Source organism: Mycteria americana, chromosome 2, assembly GCF_035582795.1.
Source record: "Mycteria americana isolate JAX WOST 10 ecotype Jacksonville Zoo and Gardens chromosome 2, USCA_MyAme_1.0, whole genome shotgun sequence".
In the NCBI taxonomy this organism is placed as follows: domain Eukaryota; kingdom Metazoa; phylum Chordata; class Aves; order Ciconiiformes; family Ciconiidae; genus Mycteria; species Mycteria americana.
In genome coordinates, this window is record NC_134366.1 from 172,813,411 (window position 1) to 172,839,632 (window position 26,222).

A 26,222-nucleotide genomic window follows, 5' to 3' on the forward strand; every position below is an offset into this window, starting at 1 on the left:
ACAGAGCAGAGCCCTGATTTTATTGGCTTAAAACAATGCAAAAACGCATCTTTGGGCTACAGCTCCATGATGCATTAGCTCTGACAAGTGAGATAAGTCAAGACCTCCCCACACTGCTCCTTCCCCACCCCACACCATGGCTGGTTCTCCACTCTCTCGCTAACACAGCAGCCAGCAGCTCATGCTGTAAATCAGATCAATGAAACATTCAGTTAAAAATAACAGCCAAAAACTCCTCCATTGCAGGAGAGCCTTTAGTATTACAAATGATGAAAGCACGTTTCTAAAAAAAGCAAGCCGAGTTGAGAGCAATTTCTGAGAAGGTGGCAAAAAACCAGCACCAAGCCCAGCCAGCAGAACAAGGACTGGGCTGCTCCAAGCATTGCTGGGTCACCAGAATAACCCTGATAGTGGGAAAATGGGTCTCAACACCCCCAGCTAGCGGCTACCTAGATCAAAGATGTTGCCTGGCTCCCATCCTGGACCTGTGTGGAGATGCTGTAGGAGCAGGACATTCAGAGGACACCACCATGTTCTGCTTGTGAGCTAGTCCTTGGGCATCTCCTTGCCCAGTGGGCTGCATTATTCCTGCCTCGTAGATGGAAGCCGGGGGAAGATGTCGGGATGCAGCTTCCGGGGGAGACGTCGGGATGCAGCTTCTGGGGTCAAGAAACAGCATCTTTGCAGTGAGGGGAAGCATTTGGCCTGTGGTGCTTACTCAGACTGTGAGAGAACAGAGAAGAGACACCCCTGAGGTTTTTTACAACTATTTTTATGATTGATGCTGGGAAATATGAGGGATTTGGGGGTTGGGGTTGTTTTTTTTTTTTTCCCCTTTTTGTCTGATCTAAGCACCTTTCATTTACGCACACATTAAGAAAATAAGCGGCTGTCTTCATCCTGCAATCCAGATGGCTGTCCCCACGCCTGGACCAGACCAGTGCTCCACTCACAGCAGCCAGGTCCATCAGCAGGAGGATCCGCAACAGCCTCTGGCTCACAGCTTCCCCACGGACACCGCAGCATCTCACCTCCTGTCTCCAACACTGGGAGGCAATCCCGCTACAGCGATTGCGGCTTTTAATGGCTTTTACAAATGCCTAATTCACTCCGTATTAATCCCTCAGAGCAGCCACTCCTTCACTTTACCCCTGGAGACACCAAGCTAAAATATTCGTCGGGTCAAACACAAAAACCTACAGCTCTAGGCAGTCATTCAGGACAGAAGAGTTGCTGCTACACAGTTCTCCCATATAGTACAGCAGTATAACACCGTCCTCGCAATAAAAGTACAGAATGAACTTCTAAAGATGCCTTTCTAAAGTAGATGTGGGTTTGGGTTTTTTTTTGGGGGGGGTGGGGAGGAGGCAGGGAGGGCAGACAGGGGCTGTTCTTTCTCAAGCTCAACATTAAATGAGGGACCCAAAAATATATTGAGAATGTACTCTGAAGGCACGGCACATGGTATATTTCAGACAAATGCCATGGCGTATTTCAAACAAATGCAGCTGAAAATCTCCAGAATATCAAAAGCTATTTCAGTAAAGGGTTTCACTTACTTTGGACATTCATGCAACTTCTTAGAAGTTCAATCTCTTCCACGTATTTTAACTCAATTGCACGGACAAACTCACCAGCACAGGAAGGTGCCAACAACCCCCTGGTCCACATCTCTGTCGTCTTTCCAGGCTCCACAGGACTTCCCAAATCCACCTGTGTGGGACGCCAGGCTTCCTCAGGACCTACTGCCCTGAAACGTCCTTGCTGTGAGCTGGGCTTTGCTTCCAGTCTCTGAACTGGATCTGATGCTGATCATGATCTCCTCACTTCCTTTTACTCTCCAGTAAATTTGAAGTTATCCAAGTCAGGAACCAACCTTCTTGTCTTGAGCTTGCACGGCTTCCAGCTTGCAATACCTATATCCTATAGCAGTGCTCAAACTCATTAATTACCAGCTGGACCTTCAACAGTAGGACATATATTTGTGTGGCTCTACTCTGTCTACATGCAGAGAAGAGGTTTCTGATGGCGTGTTAGAGCTCAGTCCCTTCTCCATCATTCCCGTGGCATCCTGCCATACACCTCCATCAAGCTCCAGCTTCAGCCCACCACGATGGGATACAGCTCATTGTTTTAGGGAAAACTTTAAGGCACAGTCTCACAGCTGACTCTTCCAGACCATGTCCAGATATCCCCAGAAATCTTTAGAGCAAACCATGGAGGTGTGCATTAACACACGCACATAATCCACAACTCAGCCACACCACACTGAACAAGACCTGATACACGCTATTTTATTTGACCTTTGACTATGACGGAGCCAAGGCAAGGTGATTCCAGCCCATAAATATTCTTGACTCAGCCAGCATGTGCAGATTAAAGAAGCTCAGACCTCAAACCTTGAAGGTAAGAGTACAACAGCATCGAATCACCCCAGTTGTTTCACCTTAAATAGACAGGAGGGAAGCGTTGACGCTGCAGTGATGCTTTGCAATTCAGGCAACCTGTGTTCAATTGCCAGGCTCGCATAAACTCCGTAATGCTGTATTGTGTGTCTAGGAGAACTGAAGACAAGGCACAGTCATCTCACCTGCCGCCAAAGCATCCTAGTGCTGCAAAATGCATAGGAGGGACTCTTGGTTTAATGGGGTGTTACTCTGCTTCAGTATAGCACAGCAAGAAATGGACTTGCATCATTTTAATTTTTAACCTTCAAGTAGATTAAGTTAAAAAAAAAAAAACAACCAAACAAAAAAAACCCCACACAACCACAAATGTAAAAAGATACAACAATTATAATTATAATCAAGGTGGTAAGAAACTAGCACCGTGTTTATCATGGGAACAGTTTGGGAGTTATCCTGAACCAGTTCATACCATTGATCAAGGCATTTCTTTGCATTAGCCTGCTGCAGCAGGCAGATAAAACATAGCTGCACCGGGTGCATAAACTGTGTTTAGAGACATAAATCTTCACAAAGTGGCTTCTTATTTTGAGACAAAACCAGAAAGAATTATACGTTGCATTAAATAATTTCTTCTCTGTCCTATTCTCGACCATCTGAAAGATTAATTAAAGTGCTTTTGCATAAAACAAGCAAAGAGAAGCGCTTTACAAAAATAAATAAATAAATAATGAATCCACTCTTTGCTTTTAATATGATCCCTAAAGAAAACAAGCATAACGACTTAAAGATTCCCACAGTGAAAAAGATGAAAATGCACAAGGTTTAATCATCCACTTACAAGGTAACAAAGTCGATTTCTCAAATATTACGTCTCTTGCAAAATTTAAGCACTCATACACAAATATTAGTAACATGCTGCAGCAAGCTGAATAGTTTCCCCTGCCCTCGCACAGGAATACGTGCAAGTCCCTCCCTTGCACTCGCATACGCACATTTGCTGTTTCCATCGCTTTTCTATTTGCAAAGAGATCAAAATGAAACTACGAGCAATCGTGCCATTGATTTTAACACCTTCCTCCCCTTATGAAGGTCTTGCTGTCCTGCATATCAGCAGTCTCTCTGTCCAGCTACACTGCAACATCTGGAAGCATCAGCGCGAGCTCTCTGCACGCTGACCAGTAACGTGACTTAATGGCCAAACCCTCAGCACTGTGAGACCATCACTGAGTTCAACTGGTCTCCCAGTTACCAACCATAACGGGAACTGGACGAAAAGGGAGAGAGATCATCCCACCAAGCAAATTCAAGACCTACTTTCTTCTCCCTGAGACTGCCCCATATCATGTCTTTGCAAGGCAAGGGAAGAGCTGTTCCCATCTAAAATCCATCTTCTTAGCTTCTAAGGAAGACATTTCTTACAGTGAGGGTGGTGAAACACTGGCCCAGGTTGCCCAGAGAGGTGGTAGATGCCCCATCCCTGGAAACATTCAAGGTCAGGTTGGACGGGGCTCTGAGCAACCTGATCGAGTTGAAGATGTCCCTGCTCATTGCAGGAGCGTTGGACTAGATGACCTTTAAAGGTCCCTTCCAGCCCAAACTATTCAAGGCTGTGTTGTTGGACAGCAATTTGGTGGAATTATATCTCCTCCCTCCCACAGCATCGATGAAGCGCTCGAGTGCCTTTCTACCTTGCCCAGCCCATGCCAAGACTTTGGGCTGACTTCCAGCAATGCAGTCTGGAAAGGAAATCTCAGCTCCAGGCAAAGCTGTGATAGGGGACAATAGTCATCACCACACCCAAATGCAAAAGAGCTGATAGGAGAGAGAAACCACTGCCCTACTCAATTGAAACAAGAGGAAAATAACTTGCAATATTAAAAAAATAACCCACAACAAAAAAGCCCCACCAACCAACAACAACCAAAAAAAAAAAAAAACCCACCAACAAAAAAAACAACCAAAAAATCCCACCCCAAAACCGCAACAAATAAAAACAAAAGCTAAGAGGCGAATAATTTATTCAGGCAATATGCAGTGCCCATACTCTACTTGAATTGTTTAAGTTGAAGGTTCACGGTTTAATCAGAACCACCGTAAAAAGAAAAGCTAGGGTCAGAAGTACAAGATTTATCCTGAGTAAACGAAATAGGTTTCTTGGTAAGGCATTTCCATTTAAAATAGAAAAAAATATGTTGCAGTTTGTCAACTGACCAGTAAGGGGAGTCGCTGCCTAGAGCTTTGAGTCAACCACGCATATGCAGTTTTGGGTGGAGAAAACTCAAATAAACAATTCTGAGGTAGTGACATTGAGAAAACATTGACGACTGCCAGAAGATACCAGAGGAAGATGGACAAGAGAGCACCGTCTCCAGAAAACCCACTAACCTGGAAAAGGGAGAGGGCTTGAGAGATACTACAGTAGGAAAAAAAGTCATATTTTTGCTTGGCAATGGGTCTTTCTCTCCCTGCAAGATATAATGGAAAGCACGTGATGGAGAGCACTTGGAAGGAGAAAGGAAAGGACAAATGAAATGCAATCAGGATGGAGCTTGCGATAAAATAGTAAGGGCTAAATCTCAATGCACTTCTGGGTACGATATGGTGGGTACGATGGTACTATGTTTCCCAGAAAAGATTTGGGCCAATTCCTCTGGCAGCCTTGAGGAGACATCTAGGAGGGTACCAGATGCCTGGGAGAAGACTTGAGAAGACAAGGGCTAATCAGACTCCTTACCACTGAGCCCCAGCACTAGAAACAAATAGGGAAAAAATTAAAATAAAGATTTATTAAAAAAGAAAAAAAAAAAAGCTCAAAATCTGAGTGGGATTTAATAATATTATACAGCATCTAAAGAAAAATGCCAGCAGTAGGAACTTATTAAGCATTGTATGGGGAACAGCAGCAAAATCATTCCTGCGTCTATCGCCATGCTGGGCTCGTCAACAGAAACGGGGCTGCCACCGGCTACGGGGCCATGGGGAGGAGCACTCAAACATTTAGTTCCTCTTTCCTCTTAATCTCATTAACCTCGTATTTACTCTGTTGTTGGTGATTGCTCAGGATGTTAATAGGCATACTTTTTGCATATTATTTACTGAACGTTACAGATCTGTTTAGCTCTGTATACAAAACAGGGCTAGAACGTGCCAATTCTCCCCATGCTATGGAAAACAGGTAGAGAAATAAAGTCCTTTTTAAGGACTTGTTTCAAAGATCGTGATTTCTTGAATAAGAATGAAGTGCAAGATAACCAACTGATTCAGAAAAATATATAAAACCCTTCCTTTTTTCTAATTCTAGAATACTTTCTAAAGTATTCTGTGAAGGAGGAACAGGTACACAAACCAAAAATACGCAAGAAAAGACTTATTTCCTACTATTAAGCTGGAGTACATGAAACAACTATTCTAGCCACGACACAAATTATCGTAACAGTATTCCAGGTGGGAAAAACAGATGTAGTTTAAGAAAAGTATTTCTGATAAAAAACCGCTAAAGGTTTTACAAATACAGTCTGTTACACCTTGAAAAATGAAACCTTCACCGACCATCTGTTCCTAGCAGAGAGTGCCCATTAACACTCACTTTGACCAAAAAGCCCAACTCAAAGTCAACGCATCGCGAGCGTGGGCCAACCCAGAGCTTCATGACTCAGCCAAGTCAGGCAAGATCAGCTGACAGGGGAAGAATTTGGAGGGAGATTGCCCAACATTAACCAGTTAAAACAAGGAAACCACCGCAAGAGCAGAAGATGCTGTCCAGAGGTGAACATCTGCAAGCATTGAGCCCACAATGTTCCTGCACACCCACTCCACAGGTTGGGTCCACAAAACGTAGCATCACCTCCAACGAGTTGAAGGGATATGGAGAAAAACAACCAAAACAAAAGAAAGAACCGGAAACAGGAAGGATTCTCAAAGAAAGAAAACAGCAAAAAGTATTTCACCCACAATTTTATTCCCATGTGTTGTGGAGCCACTTGTTTGGCACTAGGCAGCAATAGCCCAACGGACCCAAGGCCCATCTCAGCAGTATTGGCTCCATTCAGGAAAAGGAAAAAAATGAAAATCAGAAGTAAAAAGTTCATACAGGTTTCTATCTGCTCTGTTTCCCCCGGTCTGAAGTGCAGGCATTCCCAAGACTGAGGTTTTATTTCAGCTGCCTTTGGGAGTTTTCACACCCTGTGAAATTTGTTAAAGAAAAATATATATACTAGACAAGCTTTGCTTTTGGCCTACACAATATCTCTTGACAATGTAACACGCATTTAAAAAAAAAAAAAAAACAAAAAAACCCACACCACTCCTTCCCTTGAATTTCAGGGTGGAAACATTAGGGGATACCCAGTGAAATACAGCAAGTAATTTTTGTGTTCTGCAATTTGTGATTCCACATAACTGTCCTTTCCCCCTGCTTAGTGATCTCACATTTTATATTCAATCTTAGCCAGTTAAGCAGGATCTGTCAGCATTTTTCCTACATTTCCTACAAAAAGAAAGCCCGTGCAACTAAAGGGACTGCTGAGCTAGAAGCACGCAACTGGGACAACCAAGCAGACCCAGCGCTGGAAAAGGTCTCAGCACAGAAGAGCAAAACCTTCGCTAAGATGGTGTAACACAAACCTGCAGAGAGGACTCATGCCTTTATAACAGCAGCCAATTTGTTATAAAGCAAAGTTAGCAGAAGGCTGAAAAATTATTATGGTACCTTTATAATTTATTTTGAACTAAAAATAGAGAGAGAGAGAGGAAAAATTAAATTATTACTTTTGGGCAGATGATTCATACAAGACTGCATGTGCACATGGATGTGTACAGAGCAAGAGACAAGAGATAACATATCCATATAGACAGATACACTGCCTATATTTTAGCACGTAGAGGCAGTATTTTAGACCAGCATCCGTAAAGATCCAATAGCTCAGATACAGCATTAACTAGAGTCTCCAGACTTACTAAACCCCTTTTTTTTTCTCACATCCTTTAGCGACTGATTTTTTTTTTTTGGGTCCCAAATTTGGAAACGAATGCTTCAGATGGAATTTAACATACTTTTAATGCAGTTTCTTATGCTTAAAAAGAAAGAAAACATGAAAAAGAATGGCTTAGGCAACTCAGGTAGAGGCACTTTTATGCTGTGCAACGTTAAGAAAGTGGAAGTATTCTTCCCTTTATACAGTAATTATTCCTCAAAGAAAGTGTTTTAATCGAACTGCTGAACATTTTGGCTGGTTGGTTTGTTTTAAGCATCATCACACGGGACTCAGCCTTCCCGACTCATTATCAAAGCTTTCTTATCCCTCCTTGTGACGGGATGGTGGAGAAAGTCACATCACATGGGATGACACTGGGGCTGGACAGAGCAGCGAAGGATGCTGAAGGAGCTCCTGCCCTCAGTTTTCATACTGTTAGAAAAACCACACAATTACCCTTTCCTCTTCTTTGATGAACACAAGCTATTTCAACACCCTCAAAAGCCAACAGCAGAAGCTCCAACACATGAAAAAAAAAAATCATTAAGAGCCTTTACGTTAAAGGACAGTGCCCGGCATCGGCTGTTGAAGACAGGGTAAATAAGTAAGACCTTTAAATTTTAAGACGTTGCTCAGCAACACCTTGTCATGCTACATCATACAACACTTCCTCCTCATTATTTCCCCAGCCAAAGGTCAAAATTCATCTTCCCAAGAGACAAGCCTTCCTATAGAGAGAGCGATGAAACGCCTATATCCAACTACCTCAGGAACAATCCACATCTCCATCCTGGAGACCTTCCAAACATCAAGACATGCTGCGACTTCTTAAGGAGGCAACCTTCCCTCTTCGTAATCACCGTACAGCGACACACGAAGCACGTGCGTTGGCACCACAGAGATGTAGGATTCCTTGTACAAATCCTACTGCTCCTGTCACGCATCTAAGGAGGCATCAGTATGAAGTACCACAGTCTACTGGTTCACATCTACGCATTTGCAACTAAACAGAAAGTCTATGTATCAACATTCAACAGTCTCGGGAGTGGGTTTTTTCTGGGTTTTGTGGGTTTGTTTTGGTTTTTTGAAATCTATTAGGACAACGTAAGACAGAGGTAACTGCTTGGTATACAGCTAAAATAGGCACCAACCTGCTCTAGTGCCAGGACTTTCCCCTTCTCCGATGCACGCCACATCTCAGCGCGTTCGGAGGTGCCAGCAAAGTGCAAGCAGCAGAGGATCCCTCCAGCCCTGCCATCACGTACCCAGAAAAGTCACTCCTTGACCGCCTGTATCTCTGTCCACGTGCTACCAAGTTCCCATAATTCATAAAAAGAGCAAAACTGAGCAAGTTAGAGAGGGCAATGCTGGCAGCTGCAGTTAACGATTTTCACCTGATCAATTCCTCCTTCCATTTGTAAAAAAAAAAAAAAAAAAACAAATCACCTAATATTTGTGTGATTTAGTGCAACTTAAGGTGCGGGAAAAAAGTCAGAAATCTTGTCTCCGGCAATCTCACGTGGAGCAATCCTGCTCCAAATGAAAACAGCATTATTTGTCCAGCACACAGAGTCCAGCACTGAACTCTCAAGATGCTCACGGCTCCTAAGGTAAGAGTTTCTATCACCTTCATGTAGCCTTGGGTCAAGCATTTTTAAACTGCCTCTACAAGCAAAAATCAGTAATCATTTTAATTTTTCAGAACAAGCTAAGCCATGACACAACGCATCCTGCCACGCGGGGATTCAGGTCCTTAAGCATAGAAAGCTGGTGGCCCTGTTTTACAGAAGTATCGATGTTATGTCCACCTCTGAGCACCCAATGGTGCAGGGAGCCCTAGGAGGATGAAAACCAATACTGAAATTATCAACACGCACTACGTCGCGCATGCGACTTCTTGGCAACCCATCTTCTCCTTATCTCATCCTCCCACCCTTCCCATCCCACGGATCTATCTGTTTTCTTCTCCGACTCTATCTTGTCAGGCAGTTTCTCCACAGGAGGGTCTCTCCTACTGGACACCATACAGGAATGCAAGAGGGACATGATCTTTGTCCCAAGCCCATTATTGGAAGGAATTAATGACAACTCTGCCTACCTGCAGGATTTTTTGGGTTTTTTAAGCCATCGTGTATATAACTCACATGATGTCAGTAGAGGAATATCATGCTAAAGATCTGGAACGTAAGGGGCGGGTTTTCCTCGTTTCTATGGTTATAAGCAATTTTAATGACCAACCTAAATAAAAAAGCTGGAAGAGAGAGAAAGTAGGAAGGAGTGAGGTAGGCGTTTAATTTTGATTGACAAGACATAGCATAACTAGTTAAGATCTGTCAAATGCCTGCTGAGGATCACAAATCCTCAGCACATTGTATGGCAGACAGAATTAGTCTAAATGCACAGATTTACAAAAATGTTTCTTACCCGGCAAGATCAGAGTTCACTATTTCAGTTTCCCCACACAAAGCAGCTGATATTCTAACTACCAAAGGAGCCAAAGTAGGGACAGAAAGAATATATAGTTTTTATTATTTGTGAGATTTTTCAAATGCTAACATGGTACAATGTCTTAACTTTTGTCCCTGGCCAATAGATATATATATATATCTCTTTATACACATTTTATATACATCACATCTGCATCACATTAAATGGCGTATAAATGCAGAGTAAGGAGATGATTCCTGCGTTAAAGAACTTAAAATAGGAGATTGAATGCAGAAAGAGTTGAACATAGATTGGATGGGAAACATCAGGAAATGCAGAGAATCTGCAGAGACAGCAACAGCGGCATGACAGTCAGCTGCAAGGTTCCCTGAAGATATCCCATCAAAAAACCAAGGTTTGGGGAAAATTAAGAGCATCCCTCCAAATGTTCACGGGTGATGTCATCAAGAGGGAAGAAGACTTGGAGCGACAGAGACTTGGAGCATTTCAAAGTCAGGAACAGAGACTCACGACCTTGGAGGGAAGAGTCAACATCTCAACGAAGCATAAGGCAGCACAAGAAGGGCTCTGGAAGACGTAACCAGCAGCTTGTGTGTAGTGCCACAGAGATGCAGGACGCAGTAAAGGACAGACACAAAGAAGATTTAAGACGTGCCTGATCCAAGCTAGGAAGATGTTTTTCTTTTACTCACTCAGCGCTGTCGAGATGTAAGCAGGGCACGGTGATCTTCACAGGGCTATACACTCGTGAGCGCGCTTTATAGACCGCCACTTTCTGAGTTCCTATGTACTATCTTTTAATGCTTTAGAAAGCTCTGCCGTTTTATAAAATCTGTTTGACTTTTAAGGAGGGAAAAACTAGGCAAGAGAGGACAGGGTTACGAAGGAGGGAAGTCAACAGCTCCTGAGATGCCTGCCAACAGAATCTGCACTTAAACCATGCAGTTCTGGCAGAGAACACCCTCAAAATTTGATATTTAAAAGTCTTATGGTATTGGAACGTATAATTAAAGTAAGAGGACACAAGTGAACTAAGCTGATCAACACAAACTTGCATCAAAGTCAGGAGAACGTGTCCCCACAATGTCTCAGCCACCTGGTTCTTCCATACTACATCAAAAGAAAGACAAACTAGCTACCAACTACTTTTATTTCTACTGAAGATCATCCCTCGCCAGCCTCTAAAAGGTACAGATTTGTACCAATCTCAGAGATCTAAAAAAAACCGAAAACCAAAAAAACCCCAAACCAAAACAGAACTCGCAAGAAGTTGCCTCATTTACTGCCAGTTTCCAATCCTAGAGCGACATATTTACTGTGATACAAACTTTTCTTTCCCTCAACAATGCCCAGGCTTCACAATATAAGAATAATGAAAACACCTACAAATTAGTATTTCTTGAAGAACCACAGTACTCGCTCCTCAAGAATTGGAATAAATGGAAGGACTCAAATCCAATTCCCAACTGGTCACCTCACTGGGGCAAGTCCTCCAACCTCTCTCTCTTAAAACTCCCAATTTGCAAGTAATTAAACTAAACCTGTGTGAAATTTGTTCATTCAGCAGTTATACCCTAAACGAGCACAGCAGCACTCACACACTAAGTTCCCTCTTGCTACCAGTATCTAAAAAGTCATTATACAAAACTTGGTAGATTTGGGCACAGATTCCTCAATTTCAACTGCAAATTTCAACTGACCTCTTAAGAAGTCAACCAAGACTTCTAAAAAGCTAACGTCAGTGTGACGTACCATGAGGAAAACCAAGCTCCAGGGCACATTCTCCCACTGCTCTGTCGGGCACGTTGGCTTCACTCAAGTCCAACCACGGCCCATGATGATCTGATGGGGCGTACAAGTCCAACGCACACCTCAGCTCAGATTATTAAGTCCCTGAGAAATCACATGAACAGATAAAAGCATTGCAGATGCAGTCTTCCAGCCTTCCTGTCCAATGGCTGAGGATGCTGTAATGGTCCACAGGCAAAAACATTTCATCAACTCTATCCAGGAAACATCTACTGAATTAAACCCATTCACCAGCACACAGGAACCGCTCAGTAACTGTGGTTATAATCTAGTTATGGGGGATGTGCGTGAGAGGAGGGAAAGGACCCGAGCTCTTGCTAGTGTTCAAGTCATCAAGGACATCTTAAATGCATCATTTAATGAGACAAAGAGACACCACAAGTCAAATAAGGTTCAAAAGTAGGATCAAGGATAAAACAGGAATATTAGGCAAGAGTGGGTAACAAAAGAATATATGTCAGTGCAGAAGGTACTGCCAAGAGGTTAAAACTGCCACCTGCTTTTCAGTCCTCAAATATTAAATAGGGCAACTTTTGGCTAGTGGTCCCATGGCATGCAATAGCTTCTCTTGATCGCCCTCAGTGCTCCTTGTCCTTCCTGAAGCAGGATAACTGCTTTACCTACCTGAAAACCCACAGAGGTGCCCAACTGTAGCTGTTGAATACAAGTGAGCTTGGGGGCAAAAAGAAGGAGAAATGGTACCTCTGACTTGTACTGATGGACAGAGAACCAGCTTGGACAGTCGCAAAGCAAGAACCACGAAACCACTGCTTCGGTTCTCCTAATTTACTGCTGTCTCCTTCCCAGTAGTGCCACCATGAACTCAATAACCAGGAAAACAAAACAAAAGACAATTCATATTTTACCCAATTTCTTACTCCAAGGTTTCAAACAGCCAAGCTGCCTATCACCAACTTGAAGATAACAGTCAAAGCAACACCGAGTCGGCTGGCACAAGCTCATTTATTACCAGATAATGCCTCCAAACCTCCCAAACCAATTCTGCAGCCATCGGAGCCATCTCTCCCCTGGCCAGTGCCCAGGAATTACTTGCAAATGAAATGCAATGGGATTTATTGCTTCTGCAACCCTGAAAATTCAACTTACAGAGGTGACGTTACATTTTGTTTTGCCAATGCTAATCTAATACCTTTTTAAAGGTGCACACGTTTCACCCTGTTGGCATCCAACACTGAATTACCAGCTCTGCTAAGCTTCAGAATAAATGAGTCGAGCATGCCTTCTGGACAAAATCCCTTGCTGTAATCTTTATTCAAAACACACTGCTTCGGAACCTTGTGCGCATTGCCAAAAAATCGCCTTGAGGTTTGCTCTTAAGATGGCAATTTGCATATCAACATTTTGCTGCAGAGCTTACCCAATGTCCCCGCTATTATTTTAATACTCAACTGTGGGCGGCCCCCTGAGCGGCGCACAGAACTGCAAGCTAAAAATACTCTTGCCTTCTCCACCGGCTCTGCACATGACCACAGCTAACGCCGGCTCGGATGCAAAACCGGGAGCAACGGCATCCACCCGCTTCTCAAGGAGGATGCACAGGCTCCAAAGTGCTCAAAAAACATGCTAAAAAGTAGAAGAGTACCTCTGCATGGATGGAGGAAGGATGCACACGGCAGCTGGAGGAGGAAGACCACAGAAAGAGGCAGTTTTGCAGCCAAGGAAAGCAGGAGAGGTTTATCCGAGCGCAAGATATACTTGGGAAAACACATTAAGAGGTAATAAAGCAGGCGAGGGAGGCATCACCCGGGACATGAATTTAAGATGATGCTGAACAGAGGAAGAAACCTCATGCACAGAATAGGAGTGATCCCAGATGAACATGAGCGCAGCCTGATTCATGCCCCAGAAGGGAGCTCCTGGTCCCGCTGGCAGCACCACATTGACGAAAGCGCATGAAAAAACACGGATTGCAGGTTTCTCTGTACCCTCCTCCTCCTCCTCGCCCAGCAAACCCTGGTCTCGGAGGTTGTAATTATTTTTGGCAAGGCGTAAACAGGTCCGGGAAATGAAACTAAAAACCGGAGTTATTTACGACATGCAATGCAGGGAGCAAGCATTGGAGCCCGGCTACCAAATCAGCAAGTGCAAGGTCACCCTCACCTGCTTAGGAGAGCAACTTTGCAAAGTGGTGTGCAGCCAACCAGGCAAAATAACCAGCCTCGGTCTGCCCAGGAAGGCAAGTAATGGAAATGGAGCACAATGAACCACCACAAAACATTGCCTCATCCAACTGCAAGAGCTTTATCATGGGGCTGGTAGTCTTTGAGATGACGTCCATCAAGATGATGTCCACTCAGCCCTTAACTGACCATGACAACTACCTGCCTCTCCTGGGCTATGGGAGAGGAGCAAGAAGGATATCAGGTCCATAAGTCTTCCTCCACCAAAGCTGTCATAGAAGGAGGCAGCCAAGGGGCTCCACCTGTGTGTAGAAGCTTGATGAAGACCACTAATTGCCTTATCCTGAAGGCCACCGCTGAAGCACCACAGATTTGGAAAAGCAATTTGCTTGCAAAGAGCAAAGGCAAAGTTTTATATTCTCCCTCTCCTTTCTGCTGGCAGAGAAAACCAGCAAAAGCTGAACCCTTCCTGCAAAGGGACGTTGCACCCCAACGGGGCTGAAGAAGCTAGCAGTGTCTCAAGCCCACGAAGCAACCACTGAGGAAAATGCAAAAGCTCCTTCTGGTTTTACCACAGGCCAAAGAAAAAGGGATGGTCAAAGCCAGGAGGTGCAGGGAGGCAGGAAGCAAGTGCCCCAGGGAAAGGAGGACCTCCAGGCTGCTTTCTGCCCACTCTTTTTATAGTCTGTGTTCAAAGCCTCACAAACAGGACCAAGCTCTGTTTCCAAGTATGGGATTATAATAAATTCTAATTAATTCAAAAAAGGATGACAAACACAATGCATTAGGAAAGGAGCTGGACAAAGAGAGGAGAGCAAGCCTGTAGACCTGAGAGCCCATGAGACACCTCTATATACAAAAGGAAACAAAGGCACATCTGAATAATGTGCAAAGGAAAAAAAAAAAAAAGAAAAGTAAACCTTGGTTTCCACGCACAAAGAAGAGGATCTGCACAAGTAAACTGCAGGTATTTCCATGGGGGAGGCGGGGGCGGCGGAACAGAATCGAAATCTTTTCCATTGCCCTGTGTTTGGGGCAAAGGAGAAGAAACCCATCTCCTTGAAGCTCTAAAGATGATAATCAGGAAAATATCTGCAGTGAGACTGTCAATCCGCTTTTTCAAATTCAAAGGTGAGTCAGACGCAGCATCTCGTTTTACTGTAATATTGCAGCACTGTTTACACCACTGGCTAAGATGCATCTCCAAGGGACCAGTTTTGGCACTTGGCTAGGATAGCAATCCATTACATTTTTAGAAGAACAACCCATACCTATGAAACTTCCCCGTGGTGCATGATCAATACTTAAGAGGGCTTTGGAAAGCAGGCAGTTATTCTCTAAAACCCAAGTGTCAAAAAGCTTAGGGCAGCATTTCTGGGGCTTCAACGCCCACATTTTGCCACCTACTTCCATCTTCAGGCACTTGCAGTTAATGGAAGCTGAAGGTCCTTGACACTGAGAAATCAAGCCACTAACATGCAGTGGCCTCAAGAGAACTTTAAGCACCACCTTTTTTTTTTTTTTTTTGCTTTAGTTATCGTTAGTAAAAGCAGTCCTAGTAAAATTGACTTCATTCTTCACCGTCACTACAAATCCGGATAGCTTTACAACCTGTACGAGATGGTACGTAAGAGGATGGTGAGCATCAGCAGGCAGGGCACGCTTCCCTGCTCACAGCTATGCTTATTCACCATGGCCTGATCCTGCCCGCACCAAACCCACAGCTCTGTCCACAGTGGCTTCAGCAGAGAAAAGACAAAATTTTTCAATTCTTTAAAACAAAAGCAAAAAAAAAAAAACCAGAGCATAAAAGCAAACAAAAACACATGCACTATTATTACATATATGAGAAATATAATATATATTATATATTATCTTGTATGCTCTATTAGAGAAATTGTTTTTATATATATACATATATATATGTATATGACTTTAATTTCTTATACTTTTTCTGCTGAGTATCCGCTCCTGGTCACTACCTGTAGCAGAATATTTGATGGGACTGACATTAGGGTCTCTCCAGCAGCGACACGCACTCAGGTAAGAGAACAGCTGGGGCTACATCAGGCAGACGACAGAAGACATCAAAACATTTGGGAAAGATAAATCACATCTCAAGCTATTTAGCAGTATGTTTAAACTTGTATAAATTAGGTATTTTAGAAATTAGGAGGTTCTCGTGAGAGTCTAGAAAGCTAATGGTGTCACAAGGGATCATAAATCAATTGTTTTGGGGAAAAAAAAAAAAAAAAGGCAAAAGCTGTATTAAGGTTTAGCTCTTGCTTTACTTTGCAGGAAGGAAAAGCTCAAGATCTGCAGCTCCAAACAGAAGGATGCAGCTACATGGAAGACAGTAAAAAACGATGTAGATCGATCTATGCCTTAATGCACAGCACCTAGTCTCATACAGCCACATGATTTTTTAATTTTTTTATTAGCTGGGAATAGAAAATGCAGTTCATCGGCGTTAACTTCAAGTTGTTGTAGCAATCACCATTAAAAAAAAAAAAAAGTTTGCTTTCTCATTAATAAAGATTCCATGGCAAGCAGAAGGGACAAAGAGGGATTTTCAATCACCGGCAGGACGTTGAACGGTGCCTGTGCACAACCAGCACTGGAAGCAAATAATCTGCATTATCCCCCTTCAAAAAACCAAGCCCACACGTGGGAAAAAGAATGCTTCAACAGAAGCAATGGCAAAATTACGCAAACTCGAGGGATCGCCGTTTGCAGCTCCCGTTTCCAGGCGCGTGAAGCGCAATCAATAGCAAACGAAGAAAATCTGTCATGTACAGCGTTATATTAAACAAGGCGTTACCCTGCAAGTCAGCACAGTTCCTGCAGCATCAACTACCTTCCTCATCACCAAACAGATGCACGGCAGCTTTTTTTCTCCCCAAAATTAGAAAAACTCGGAGCATAACGAACATCTCCAGGCCGGGACATGGGATGCTGTAAAGCATTTGCTAATAATTCACCTCAAACATAATTGCAATTATCTAGTTAGTTGGAAGCACTGCTCCCTCTGATAAAAAGCCTTTCTTTTAGCCGCTAATAAGTTTTCCAAACAAACTATTCCCATTAAAAATTTCAATACTGGTTATCTAACCAAGGACTAAATTCGAGGAGGAAATTTCATCGAGAAGCAGTGTTTTTTGCATGAAAAACTCTGTCTTTGCAGAGCACAGACTGGATTTTTCCCTACGGTGAGTTTTGCCTAAACTCGAAGCCACCGTTGCAGAGCTCACAAACCCAGTGAGACGTCATCCAAGTCTTCCCCAAACAGCTCAGGAGGACTTTTCTCCCCCAAGACACCCCAAAATTGGAGCACGTGAGCTGCACAGCGAGCACCATCGCACGCGGGTTGTGGTCACAGTGATGGGACATCACATGCTGGGAAATAAATAAGGGAATTTCAGGGGAAAAAAAGAAAAATTAAGCAAAACAGTGTTCATGGCTGTATGTCTCCACCACAGAGCTCCTGAGCAATCTGTTCATATGAGATTTTTTACAAAGCAGCCATTAATAGTAAGGTTGGGGGTTCCCTCGTACCATTTTCGACTCTCTGGCATCTTACACAGTAAAGAAATGAGTTATTCCAAAAATTTGGGTCACACCACCTCCAAATCTGCCTGGTTTTCACATGGAGAAAAATGAAGGAGGCACCTCCCTCCTCCAAGCAGAAGCATCACAAGAAGATTCATTGTAAACTGAAAAAAAGCAACAAGCTTCAGCAATGAGCGTGATCAAAGTCCCTCAGGGAAGAAGAAAATGTTTTATTTTACAGAAATAAGGACTACAGCCACCTACAGCACAACAGGGTTGGAATAAAATCCTACAGCACAGCTGTCTCCTGCACTCCTTTACTCCATGCACCAGATGATGGAGGAGTCCTACAGGGGAAAAAAAAAAATACATGGCCAAGTTATTCAAGACTATAATCATAATAAATATATGCAGCAGGGGAAGGAGGCCAAATAAAGACCCTGATAACCTCAAAAAAGCCACATTTTTGCAACATGGGGCTTTGCAGTGGGGTGATAGCGGAACAAGAACAAAACAAACGCTATACAATGAAGAGCATAAACCATTTTGCAGTTATTTTCTGCTTTTATTTAGGGAAGAGATTACAGAGATAGCAAAGAAATCACAGCCTAACCCAACATGAGCATTTACGTAAAAAAAGAAAAAAAAACAAACGTAAATTTACTAAAAAAAAGTAAGTGTAGGTATCGCAGCCGAGTTCAACTTCATTCAAGGAGAAGCTGGAAAATGTTTTGCACATTTCGCTTGCAGCATCCCAGCAGATAAGTAGCCAACGCACCTAAACTGCTCTTGGGAGAGCTCTTCCCTACAGCTCTGCATCCCAGCATTAAAAATAAAAAACATTCTGATACACCATTTCTTCTTGTTTTCTACCCATCTTTGGTGTATGTTTGAAAAAACATCTGATCACCAATGCAATCTTCGCTTTCTAACGGCGCTGCAACCAAAACGGACATGGAAAAAAAAATTTCATCCTGCTCCCCCCTCTTTTTTTTTTTTTTTTTTTGTTAAATGCTATTTTTTCCATCATCAGAAACACTGAAAAGCAGAGATGTGCCCATGCACTGCAACAAAGAGATGGCACCTGCCTACTGAATTTCCTGACTAGTGACACTATGAAGAAAGAGTTTTAAATAGAAACCTCCCTGGAAGTGTTAAATCAGATTAATTTAACTCTTTTGCATTATTTTAATCTTACATACAATCATTTGCAAGGCAAGCAGGGGGAAAAAAAAAAAAAAAAAAGAGTAGGATTCTTATCTTGACCATATTCCTTTGGAAAAACAGTGTATTATTAAAACCCGCAAATAACCTTCCTGACAGCAAGAGGACGCATGCTCCTTTGCAGTAGGGCGATAGCATGGATTTTGTACGTAGCTTTTTGGGCACTCAACATCAAGTGATGGGCACGAGCATCCCTTCATCCTTGCAACGCTTAATGCCGCTGCTGGCAACGCCAAGACAAGTTTGTGGCCAGATCTTACTTGCACGTGTCAAAAAGTATGCCGAAAAAGAAAAATGCAATTTGAAGGGTTGGCGATGCTGCTGGAGGACAAGTTTTGCAATATTTGCCCAGCAAGCAGCAGCGTGTAGCCACACTCTGATGCTTCATTTTGCGAGTTAAGGTCATGCTTAAATATTTGGATGAAATTTAGACCAAATGGATCACGCCGTAGGCAAACGCATCCGCTCTTATGGTCAAGGAGACACCACCAACCACGTCCTAGTGGAAGGACCCAGTCCTCCATCCATCCATCCATCCATCAGGTCTCATGGGGATCAGACCTGGATGCACAAGTCCTTCCCAGCGCAAGCAGCCTTTGCCCTGATGATAAATCCAACCCTGCATCAAGCACAGGCAGAGGCTCCTCCTGCCCACACAAAGCCCTCAGGTGTCACGGATTTACCAGGTCCCCTGCAGCACCAGCAACCCTCAGAAGGTCCATAAAAAGCCAAGCGAGAGCCACCTACCCACCCCGCTGCCCAAACTAACTGAAGCGTAGGAAGGAAGATAACAAAGATGGGAAAAGTAAATTAGATTTTTTTAAAAGTTCTTTCCATTTTCATCTAGCAGAATGTGTTTATGGTACAGGCAGGGAATTGAAAGTATTATTTTTATCTTGATATTATTTACCCTTTCACACTTGCTATTTAAATATCCCTGAATTCCCAGAAGAACCAGCAGTTCAAAATACCATTTGATATATATTTATAAGCAAGGGGAAGCACAGACTCATTCATTTTCAGCTTGCCTACTTTTTTTTTTTTTTTTTTAAATTAGATTTTAAGTGCTGTAATGTTGATGTGCAAATTTATCAAGACACAGAAGCATTATTTCTCCTCCACCCTCAGAGCAGGCGTTTTGCTGGCTGGGAGACCCGGTCACACCGGAGAGTCGCGTGGTGAGGAGCAAATGAGAAGAGGTTTAAAATAAACTTTAAAAAAGAAAAAAAAAACAAAACCAAACAAGTTGTGAGAAAAGGAATAAGGTTTCTTGCACAAGAGAGGATGGGATTAGAAGACTTAATAATAAAAATTTCTGTTCTACCAGTCTCTGCAGCTAACCTCAGCTAAAGAACTTGCAGTCGTTGCACAAGAGGCAACCCTGGATGCCAGGAAAAACACAACAGCACAGGATTATACTGCAAAACTCCTCTGAACCAAGCAGTTGTCAGTACTCCTCTAGGAAGGAGACATCGTATCTGAAAGTTCAGTCTTGTTTTAGACACGATGGCAGGAGGAAACGGGGATGGAGCTGAACCAGGAGCCAGGATTGCAGCAGGACGCGTGGTTGCACTGCTCAGCCTCTCCAATGTCCATCCAAGCCACATCAGCGGTGGTTGTGCTAATTTTTAATTGCATTAATATACACAGTCAAACCAGCAAGGTGGGAGGCTTCGGAGAGAGCAAGAGGGGTTATTTGTCGCTCGGCTGACGGCTGGAGAGAGGGAATCAGCACATCATTACCACCCCAGAAGAAACCCAGAGATGGACCTTGAGGTGAGATGAGATGGAAAAGGATGTCGCAGCTGGAGAAGACAGCAGGGCAGGAAGACACCGAGGGGCCAGACAGCAGTGATTTAAAGACGTGAACCATCTATGTTGACTCTGAGACCAAGGCAATACAGAGACCAACAAAGCAGGATGGGGCATTGCATATTCACAGACCCGTTGCAAAGAGAAATACCAGCCTGGAAAAAGGGGTAAATGCTTGATAAAATATGAACCTTATTGCTACTGGATGAAGAAAAAGAAGGGGAAAAAAAACCCAAACCAATGTCTTGGGTTAGTCCAGACTAATGCACCACACAGCTAGTAAAAATTTAGGATTGAGCAGAATGAAGCACAAAGAGCAAAACTTCAGGCCACCACCCCACGCACGGGTTATCCACGGGTTTGCAAACAGACGACCGCTTGTTTCCGAGCCGCTCCCAGACACGAGGCCGCAGCTCGAGCTGCAAATGTCACAGAACGTTACCAATGCAAACAGAGGTTTTGCAGCGCGTATTTGGTGCGATGGTGGAAGAATGAAAGCGCGCTTTTAGGTTTCCAAACCCTCTGCTTTTTGATACGCACACAAAGACACCGAGCAGTTCAGTGGAAACACAACATTTCCCCAGCAAAGTCCACCCCAGCACCAGATGCTGCAGGTTAATCGTGCCACGCAGCTAGGGCGAGCTTTTATGAAAAGCTTCGAACCAGAAACGTTTTGAAGTACAAAAGCAACAAAAAAGTTTCTGCAGAGTCAACCAAGGACTATTGCAGGCGCTTTATACATTTAAAAGCAGTTTCATTTCCTCTCCTGTATTTTCCCCCACAGCACTTGCAAGTCCATCTCACTGACTAATTTATGGCTAAAGCTTCCTGAATTAGCCTGGAAGGAAAAAAATAAAGAAAGAAATACCATTATACCCTGTGTGAGGTTAAAACGGAGCCAAAACCTGTTATTTAACTACAACTCTGGTCAAGGAGCAGTTCCCAACGTTGCCATCGCACCGGAGGTCGACACATCAATGTTTCGTTGTGTTAAGCAACCACGGGACAGCGTCACGGTGACATGTTGGTGGGAAAGCAGGGACGTCCTGTCTTCACCTGGTCACCGGTCACACGGGACACAAGTGTGGTCTTTGGGAGAGCACGGCACCCTCGGCACACGTGTCCCTCCTTGCTCACACCCCTGGGCAAGGCCAGCCCTGTTCCCCAATTACTCGTACACACACAAACCCCATGAGAGACCAGCCACAGTCCCTACGCTGTGCAAATACATGTGTGCAAACCCTGTGCAAGGGCAGCCACAGTCCCTAGTTTGGACACGCACACCCCTGTGCCAGGCCAGCCCTGCTCCCAGGCTGCAAATACAAACCTCTGTGTACAAGCCCTGTCCCCAAGCTGCACACTCACACCCCCTGTGCCAGGCCAGCCCTGTCCCCAAGCTGCACACTCACACCCCCTGTGCCAGGCCAGCCCTGTCCCCAAGCTGCACACACACACCCCCTGTGCCAGGCCAGCCCTGTCCCCAGGCTGCACACAGACCTGTGCCAGGCCAGCCCTGTCCCCAAGCTGCACACACACATATCCTGTGCCAGGCCAGCCCTGTCCCCAAGCTGCAGACACACACCCCGTGCAGGGCCAGCCCTGTCCCCAGGCTGCACACACACATATCCTGTGCCAGGCCAGCCCTGTCCCCAAGCTACACACACACCCCCTGTGCCAGGCCAGCCCTGTCCCCAAGCTGCACACACACACCCCGTGCCAGGCCAGCCCTGTCCCCAAGCTGCACACACACACCCCGTACCAGGCCAGCCCTGTCCCCAAGCTGCACACACACACCCCGTGCAGGGCCAGCCCTGTCCCCAAGCTGCACACTCACACCCCCTGTGCCAGGCCAGCCCTGTCCCCAAGCTGCACACACACACTCTGTGCCAGGCCAGCCCTGTCCCCAAGCTGCACACACACACTCTGTGCCAGGCCAGCCCTGTCCCCAAGCTGCACACACACACCCCATGCCAGGCCAGCCCTGTCCCCAAGCTGCACACACACATATCCTGTGCCAGGCCAGCCCTGTCCCCAAGCTGCACACACACACTCTGTGCCAGGCCAGCCCTGTCCCCAAGCTGCACACACACACCCCATGCCAGGCCAGCCCTGTCCCCAGGCTGCACACACACACCCTGTGCCAGGCCAGCCCTGTCCCCAAGCTGCACACACACACCCCGTGCCAGGCCAGCCCTGTCCCCAAGCTGCACACACACACCCCGTGCCAGGCCAGCCCTGTCCCCAAGCTGCACACACACATATCCTGTGCCAGGCCAGCCCTGTCCCCAAGCTGCACACACACCCCCCGTGCCAGGCCAGCCCTGTCCCCAAGCTGCACACACACCCCATGCCAGGCCAGCCCTGTCCCCAAGCTGCACACACACACCCCATGCCAGGCCAGCCCTGTCCCCAAGCTGACCCCCTCTGCCAGGCCAGCCCTGTCCCTATGTCGCTCGCACACCGCCCCCCCCCCTTCCCAGAACCGGCCCCGTTCCCAGGCTGCCCCCCGTGCAAGGCCAGACCTCTCGAGGTTACACCCCCGCAGGCGGTCACCCGTGTCGTGTCCCCCCCGTGTCCCCCCCGTGTCACACACACGCTCAACCCGCGCACGCCCGGGGTGGGGGGGGGGGGGGGGGAGGGGCGGGGAAGGTCCAGCACGCGCCGCCGCCGCCGCGCGCGCCCCTCACCTGCCACCGCGCGCCCGTCGCCGCGAGGCTGCGCCGTGCCGCCAGCACCCAAACATCACGTGACCACGGCGGGCCCGCCCTGACCACGTGCTCGCCTCCCCCCCCCCCCCCCCCCCGCCCGCTGGAGTCCCGAGCCCGCAGGTGCCGCCGCCCGCGGGCACCGCCCCGGACTGCAACTCCCAGCAGGCACCGCGAAGCGACGCCCCGCCCTCTTTCCCTGACGGCCAATCTCCGAAGGGAACCACCCCGGTGTGGCGGACACCTCAGCGGTCCCGCCCACCGTCCCTCAGCGCCAGCCCCGCCCTCGTCTCTCTCAGCGCCGCCCGCCTCAGAGCGCTACTGGGTGCGGCCGCCGCGGGAGCCGCTCGCTTTCTCCCTCCGCTCCGCGCTGCCCCACGATCTGTTCCTCGTCCTCCTCCTTCCCTCCCGCCCCTACATGGGGATCCGCCAGACGCCGTGAGGCTCGCCGGGTCCCGCCTTCCCCCTTGCACCCGCGTTCCCCAAGGCGTCCTTCCCGTCCCTGAGGCCTGCCCGCCATCCCTTCAGCTTGCTGGCCCGCCACGGGCTCCCTGCCGCTCTTCCCCTGCTTGGGGATTCTCCTGTCCAGTCTCCTCTGGCCTGTAAGGTAGTACTTCCGCTGCCAGCCTCCTAGCACCTTCCCTTCTACCCTCTCTCTTGCCATACCCCACCAGCCCTGGTACTCCCCTCCTATATGTCATTATTGAAAACAGTGGTCTGAACATCTCGGCTACCTCCCCTCGGGGGTCGAGCCCCAAGGTGGGACTGTGAGCGATGTGGTTAGCCTTTGATTTCATCAGCTGAGGAGCCCTTCGCACTAAATGACCCGATTCTCCTTTAATCATTAACGGATACTCTTTGTTACTCCTGAGAGCAGCATAAGCTTTTTGCGGACAGGTTTGTGCCCTCCTTTGTAGTCACACAGTGCCCAGCACACAGGTACAGAAATAAATTAAAATCATGGGCTTGCTGCTACTAAAGCTACTAATGCTGTTCAAAACACTACGAATTGCAGACCGAGACTGGAGGTTTACCAAAAAAGTGCTTTGATAAAGCAGTCCGGCGCACAGGGCGTTTGGTCCAGCTCACTGTAACCTGGGAGGGGTTTCCTTTTTATTTGCAAAGTGACAGCAGCTTTACTTGGTGGTTGGCTTTGCAAAAGGAGTTATAAAGCAAGGATTTTCTTGATAGGGCCTTTAAAAAACAATTCATTTTAACAAGAGGTTGACAAGCCAGCTGCCTTTTCAGAAATGTTTTTCTGCACCAATAGCCCTGCCAAAAAAAGTTTTAAAGGGCTGAGGGGCCACCTGAGCCTCCATAAACTTCAGGGTTTTACAGCACCAGACTGCTATCAGAGCAGTTTCCTCCATCTTTTGCTGCATTGGTAAATCATTATTTCTGTGGACACTAAAGAAAATCCCTTAGGAAAAAGGCTGTAAAAATGCATTGATAACGAAATACAGCTGTCCTGCTTGCCGTCTGCAAAATCCTCTGACTACGGTTACATGTGCAACACACTGTGCCTTTCTGGGTGGGTTTTTTGGGGGCAGTTAGGGGGAAAGGAAGAGCAGGTTAATCCTGCAAGAAGCATAGATTACAGTCCAAAACCTCTGGGCAAGATTCAGGACAGTCCAGTAATTTTCAGTACAAATCGTATTTACTTTCAGTGTGAGCCTCATGAAAGTAAATAAGAAATATGTAAATATGTGCCAATATAAGACACGGACAAAGTATTCTAAGGGACAGCAACAATAAAAATTACAGTGAGATAAAACTCATATGATTGCTTTGGTTTGCAGTCTGCATCTTGCTGGTTTTGCATTTCATAGTTGAAGAAATACTGCTTAATCAATAAGTGTGTTATTCATACAATAATAATACTGTGTGTTCTCTTGGGACATTTTTCATCTGAGGGATTTGGGCTTTTGCAGAGCTTTGTATTGTGTGCATCAGGACTGGTCCTTGTTATTACCAGCTGCTTATTGATCTGTTACAGCTTTCAAAAAGAGGGAAGGGTAGATTCTTGGCATGGCGTGGATATCAGGCCTTTTACATAAGCAGGCAAGGCGTCTTGCATCATCTAAGATGACGCTTTGCCTGAATCGAGAACAAAAAAATAAGCAATTAACAACTGTGTTCCATCCCAAAGCAATAGCATCTACAAATCTGAAACATACACAGTCAGCTGTAGGGGGACCAAAAGCCCTCAGGGCCAAAACTTTATTTAAACAATTTAATCTTCATGTTTGTCGTCTTTTACTGGGAGGAGGTTGCCCATTTGCCATCTGCTGTGTGGCATTTCCCAAGGTGGAAGCAGTGATTTCATTCCAGGGTGAGCGAAATTCATAGAGGTCAGACCTGCTTACCTGGAGGAGTTTGGTGAAGGTGACTCAGGGGTGAAGTTGTCAGCGTGTTTCTGCTTTGGAAAACTGCCCTGATTCCTTTACAAAGATGAAATGGGATGCATCAGAGGATCTCTACCTGAATTTAAATAAACTGAGCAATGATGCTTTCACCTCTTTCCTGCTGAGATGATTATCCAGTTAGACCGACTGTGTCTTTAGGGGATTTCTTCCAGTGTTTGGAAGGAGTTTCCTTTTGGCTCACTGGTTTGTTTTGTGAATCATCTTACATCATAACCTTTAATAGCTATGCTATTAAAGTATTTATTAGAAAGGTTATGCTTTTGTCCTCTCAGTTACTTTTTTCTAAGCTGTGTTGATTTGGTTTCGCTATAACGATACCTCCCGGGTTTTCATCAGCCTCTATTGCCACTGCCATTTCTTTATGTCATCTAATGAGTTTCTTTGTTTGACATATGATAAAGCAAGTCATGCTCTTATGAAAACATTATCAAGGATTTTATAGAAAATGATAAACTATGATAGTCAAATATCTTAGAGAATATTAAGAGAACAATCTCTCTCCTATTGAATTTCAGTTTAAGAAAAAAAAAAAAGAGCAAACATAAATTTGTGTTCTATCCTATTATATACTTACATATAACCCAGTGGGGTTTCATTCCTATTAAATACTGCAGGACTTTTCCACAAAGCAGGAGAACACAAATAATAACTTGCATGAAGAGTAGAGGATCGTCACGTGGATTTCTCAGGTTATAATTTGTTTTGTGATCTTAACATCACTTATAAA

The 26,222-nt window shown here is 45.3% G+C and overlaps 1 protein-coding gene across 6 annotated transcripts in view; it reads right to left on the reverse strand.

The window, feature by feature from the left end:
• Positions 1-23,145, reverse strand: part of TSNARE1 (t-SNARE domain containing 1) — a 515,811-nt gene extending 492,666 nt beyond the window's left edge. For 5 of the 6 annotated variants that reach the window (XM_075495358.1, XM_075495359.1, XM_075495360.1 and 2 more), the window contains exon 1: positions 23,052-23,145. The gene's annotated coding sequence lies outside the window, so the exon portion shown is untranslated. Of the gene's footprint in view, positions 1-17,334; positions 17,376-23,051 lie in introns of those variants that run through there. The other variant, XM_075495357.1, reaches the window with a different exon arrangement.
• Between the last annotated feature and the right edge of the window lie 3,077 nt (positions 23,146-26,222).